Here is a 6000-nt window from a genome sequence, read left to right on the forward strand (position 1 = left end):
CCTTCTAAATGATGCAGGGAATGGGTTTGGACTTGATGTTTGAGTGTAGGAGCGAAGCTGGGAAGATGCACAAATGCCTAATATTGCTGCTGCTCCCATCATTTTGTTTGTGCAATTTCCTGGCTGGAGAACTGCAGTGAATGCACTTTACAGGCCCTTAGATACACATCTTCCTGTTGACCTTTATCATACTTTAGATACTTTTTTTTATTTTGTACTTCCTTATTACTATTGGACTTGGACTATTACTTCAACTTCTTTAAGATGATTCCTGTCAAGTACAGGAAGGTGAACAGTACAAGTAAGGTGAATAACTGGCCCTGCAAAGAGGTACATGCTCTTCTGAACCTCTCTGACTACCTGAATTACAAGAAGTTAATATTTTCTTTTTTTTTTTCCCCTGTGGGTATAAGACTTCATCAGCAACAGCACTTCCAGTGGTATTCAGGGATCTGAGATTGTGAAACCATTGGCAAGTTACCCATGGTTTTGAAAAACTGAAAGTAAGTAAAGAAAAACCATTCAGAAAAGGAAAAGCTCCTCCATCAAATGTCTTATCCTGGAGCTTGTACTACCTGAATTCCTGGTTCTGTAGATTACCTTCTCCATGTGGTGGACTTGATCAAAAAGTGTAAGTTAGCCTTTGCAGGAAAATTAGATTTTTGAAGAGAACACCTTGAATTTTGGTGAAACAGTGAATACTTCCATGCCTTTCCTTATTTGCTTATTGGTTTTGATTTTTTTGCATGTTTGTTTTGATTTTGTTTTGTTTTGGAAGTAATTTTGGCCATGTTGTCTAGTGTGGTCTCCCCTTCCTCAAGAAGATGTAGGGTCTCTGGGAGGCAGGAGGGGCCCCAGCTGTCTTCCAGGGCAGCTGCTGGATCCACCTACAGCTGCACGCAGTGATACGGGGCAGTCATGACCCTTTGTAAGGTGGGTACCAAGGCATGAGCTACACTCATTTCTGTGGACTTTGGCACCTCTCCTGCTGATCTGGTAGTCAAGGGCCCCACTAATGCTTTCTAAGCAGCGTGAAAGCATTGAGGGGCTGCTGGTCGATGGGTGGCTGGCTGCAGGCTGGGCTAAGCCAAGGATACAGTGACTGCCAAACTTTCCTAAGACCTGATGGTCTGACAGTGCCTGATCTTCTGTTGTCTCTAACTCTGTTCTCAACACATTGAACCATCTGTAATAACACCAAGCAGGACTGAGAACAAAAGATGTTTGTATGCTGTCCCATGCAGTGTTGCGTTGAGTGTTTCCAAGCTCTCAGCTTTGGCACATGGCAGGGACTGGATCTTTTTTACCTTTTTTCTCAGAACTGGTGGGGCCCTTGGGAAATGCAGTGTTGACTCAGGAATTGTGAGCTCCTTCCACAGCAGAAACTCCCAAGAAGGTCACCTGCTTTCTGTCATGGGGTGTCTCGAGGAAATGCTATGCCTGCCTTGACTTGGCACAATCACAGAAGGAGGATTTCAGCTGTAACTTACAGTGTGTACTCAGCCACGCAAACATTGATGAAACTCTTTTCAGGGCTGTGTGCAAACACGACCGTCAGGGTGTGGCGTGAGGCCAAGGTTGTGATAGCTGACTACAGAGGAGCTTCCAGGCTCTACGTCTCTAACGCTGTCTCTGCCGCAGTTGGGTGGATAGGGTGGGCTGCATTCAGGTAATCCTCCAGGGTGGGAGGCAAGCATGAGCAAAACCTGCTGGTTCTGGAGTTACGCCTCGAGAAAGGGGCTGCAGTGAGAGGGTAAGTGCTGGCACTGAAGAAATGCATCAGGGTTTGCAAGTCCCTGAAAAGCAGCCAAGTGGAGCAGACATCTCCTGTGCCATCTCCCACTTGGCAGCCCCAGTGGCACGCTCGGGAAAGCTGGTGGCAGTCCGGCTCTGCGCAGTGGGGATGCAGAGAAGGCTGCTTGGGCCGTTGGGGGCGGACTTCTGACCAGTCCTTCCAGTGGCTCTGCTGCTCCCTTGTAACCCGGGGTGATGTCTGCATCCCTGTCTCTCTCAGCAGCTTGCAAGCGCAAGGCGACTGCTGTCCTCTGGCTGGCGCAGAGATCAGCAGCTAGAACACGGCTTTCTGGAAATAAGCCCAGCAGGTGGGAAATGCACTCTGACTTCAGGTATTCTATTGACCTATTGGGGTGGGAAGCTCCCAGGAAAAAAAAAGTCTCCTGAGAGGTCTTTTGTGGCCACATCAGCCTGGGAGTCCATGCCAGGCTGGAAACATGGTGACAGACCTGTGGGCTCTGGTCAGCCAATGTTTGGGGTATTTGCAGCTGGGAGGGCTCTTAGTTTGGAGGGAATTTTAATGGTTGATGATGTATCAGCTCCCAGACTGTGGTCCCAAAGGCATGGCCAGGCTGGACTTGTATTACCTCAGTATTTTTGCTCCTGGACTGTTTTGTAGCTGTACCCTTATGTAGTAAGGGCCTCACAGGGAGTTATGGGGCTCCTTTTCACCGCTTTCTGGGGTGCTTCTGGGACTCAAGGTACAGTTTCCCTTAAGATCTTATTTTAAAAGAAGCATGGAAAGAAAAAACGACAGCAGAGACCAGTGGGAAAGGAGACATTTGCTGACATGGTGCCCACATGCCTCAGCCCCTGCAATGGTTCTGGCTCAGTAGTGCCCAGCCTGGGAGCTGAAACCTCAGGCTGCCAGGGACCACACACCCAGCAATGCCAGCCCCACTAGACAGGGGGGAATACGGGGAAAAAACAAAACTCCTGAAACCTAGCAAAGTGCTGAGTTTGTGGAGCAGCCAGGGGTGCCCCTGCATGGGCACAGCTGCCCACCGGGTGGTTTGGAGGCTTTTGCTATTAAAAGCACCCCTCGCACATGGGGGACATTGCATACACTGAGTGCATGTCCTGCTGTTCCACTTCCTGGAGAGTTAAAGCCTGATTTAGGCTTTTTCTGAGAAAATGATAGCAGAATTCCCACTCTGGTTTTGCTAATCTGCAACCAGGTGACCCCAGCAGGCCTGTCTAGCTGCTCTGTGTGCCAATTGCCACCATACCCATCCCATCCTGCTGGCTTTGGTACAGCCATCGCAAGTCCCAGGGAGGTGAACAGTTTGCAGCCTGGCGCCAGGAGGTATGCGCTGCTCCCCGCTTCCTGCGCCAGCCATGGCCAAGCTGGGGTTAAAGCCAAAAAGGCAGGGAGCAAAGGTAGGGCCCCAGAGTAGGTAAAGGTGGGCCGCTGTGCCACACCAGCTACATCTCTAAAGTTATATCCACCAGCCAGGAGAGGCAGAGGAGCAGCAAAGCCTGCAAGCAAGGCCAAAAAAAAAAAAGAAATTCCCTTTTGCAGGCCTTGGAAGATGCCCGGGGGAAAGCTCCAGTGAGTGTCACAGATAAAAACTATAGGTGAAACGGTGCCTACCATCCCTGCACGGTAATGCCTAACCCCAGTATTTACTGGGGATACTAAATTTTCCTGGCTGACATAATTCCATTAGCATTTATAGCATAATAATAGGAAATCATTATTTTACTAAAACTCATTAGTCTTAAAAAAAAAAAAAATTGCCTTTTTTACAGTGTTTTCTCTGCTTCGTATAGGACTGTCCTCCTGCTAGGCCAGAACATCTGCCTGTTGGAGCCAGGGCACACCAGCCTGCAGCTCTCATCTGCACACACTGGCACTTCAAGGTTTCCTCCCTAGAGTTTGGACCCTGACCATCTCAATGGGCAAGTCCTGTTTATCCCATGTATTTGCCATCACAGCAGTAATTTTTTTTACTTCTCTTTTTATGGAAAAAAATTTGAAATTCTGTATCCATTTTCTCCATTTCCCATCCTACCATTTAGATGGTGTCACTTTCTTGCAGTGAGATCAGATAGGTCACTTCAATTTGCTGCTCCAGTCCCAAATCCAGGTGAATTTTTCTCAGTTGGGATCATATGGGTGAGCTTGGAATAGGGAGCACTTCATCTTGGGGGTATTTGTTAGGGTGAGAGTGAGCACTTTGCAGATGACTGCCTGTCCAGCAACTCCTGAGCACACCTGTTAATGCCAAACCAAGGGTGCACATGCTCAGATGGGGTCTGTTTAGCAGCGGGGCATTTTGAGAAATGAAGTCTGTCACAATATTTGAAAAGCTGGATAAAGGAACAGATGGCTTTGATGAGAGATGATCTGGCTAATGAAATGAGAGTTAACACTTAAGCTGAGAAACTGTTGCTTAGGCACTGTATTTAGCCCGTGCATCAAGGTATGGAGCAGCTCAGATGGCTGCTGCTGAGTGATTCCTGGCCCCTTTTCCCTGCTGCTCCTGTGTCTGGGTGGGTGTAGTTTCTTGCCCAGCCTTGCACCAGCTTTGGAGTGGAAAGGAGCAGGACAGGAAAAACAGGTGGTAAATCAGAAGACGTACATTTCCCAGGGATGAAAGCAAACTCAAAGCAATTCCCTGTTCCATGTTGCTCACCTCTGTGTACCTCCCGCCAAAAAACAGCCCAGTAAAACTGTAGCCAGTCTTCAATGGTAATATCACCCTGGGGAGGACTGCAGAGGGACTGAGGGGAGCGAGGTTGCTTTGTTTCTTCCTGAGTTGCGAGTGAGGTCTGCAAGGGCAGGTGTTAGCTCTGCGGTAAGTTCTCCCTTCTACATGAAAAATAAAATTCCTGAGGCCTGATCCTGCTACTTGATATCAGGTCATAGGGGCTCAGCCTTCCCACTTCTCTGTTGCTGGAAGAAAGCAGATGCGGAGATGGCTCAGAGTTCAGTCCCCATGAAGCGCACTGACCTGGTGAATTTGGACAGAGAACACGCACATGGTCTGAGGCATTGGGGGAGAAAGTATTAGACAGCAAAGCCAAGCCATAATTTTGAACATTTGCTTGTATTGGAGCAGGTCCCGTTCCCAGGCTGGGCGAATTGCCAGGCAGATCCCCAGTGGGTCTCAGTGGCCCAGCAGGAAAATCCTGTAAGGACTGGGGCAGAAGACATCATGCACTGCTCACAGCATCCCAGGAGCGTTGTCACATCTGTGCACCAGTGTCATTGCAATTGTGTCTTTGAAGACATGGGGTGGGCAGGGAGGGACATCAGTGTCAGCCTTCAGCACACCCACTCCTGGGAAAGCCAGGTGTAACCCCAAACGAGATGGGGGAACGTACTCGTGGCTACTCATCTTTGCCAAGGTAGTGTTGGTAGAGACATGGAAAGAAAAACTTTCCACAGGTCAAGGTGAGCTTGCAGCGGACTTTGGGATGTGCAGTGTTACTGTGAGGGAGGTGGGTGATGCATTATCATGGGATGCAGTTCAAAAGCAACATGCCATGTGACCTACCTCCCTGCCTACCTTTGCACCCACACACCCCTTGGCAGGGGGATGCTGCAGGATGAGGTTCATGGGAGAGGTGCTGCTTCTCCTGTGAAGCTCGTGTCCCATGAAGAAGGGATTGTAGGAAACCCTCCCGTGGGATAATGTAACACCACCCCTTGACAGCTGGTGCCTCCCTGCACCCCTGTTGTGTCCTGCACTGTGTGGGCTCCAGCACATGCTTGCTGTCCCCAGGCTGTGCTCTTTTTTTAACCCGTGACTTTTTAATTTGTGAGAGATCTTTGGTGGGCCTGTCAGTATCGTGCATTTTCCAGCATTCACAGGGACACAATCTGCTCTAAAAAGAGCTGTGAACAAAATGTCTCAGACGCTCAGAGTTCGCCAAAAATGAAATTGCTTTAAAATCCCATATGCTGCATTGTTTTCCTTCAAGCATTGGCTGACAGCAGAGGTGAAGTGCCTAGGGTGGTTTCTGATTAGTTGCTGCATTTTCCTTTCTGGCCAAAATTGCTGGGGCTGAGCACTGTCACTTCTCACCTGTTTGACAGAAGGTCTTCTTCAGCCTCAGCTGCTGAAAGCCGAAGGTTACTGAACTCAAAGGCCTCCCCCCTGTTACTTTTAAAGTGAGCTTCTTGACTTTTGCTATCGCAGGAAGCCTTGCAGTCAGGTATGTGGTTAACACTGATACTTCAAGCATGCTTTTTTCCAG

This window comes from Phaethon aethereus (assembly GCF_964289735.1).
Source record: "Phaethon aethereus genome assembly, chromosome: 4".
NCBI classification, from domain to species: Eukaryota; Metazoa; Chordata; class Aves; order Phaethontiformes; family Phaethontidae; genus Phaethon; species Phaethon aethereus.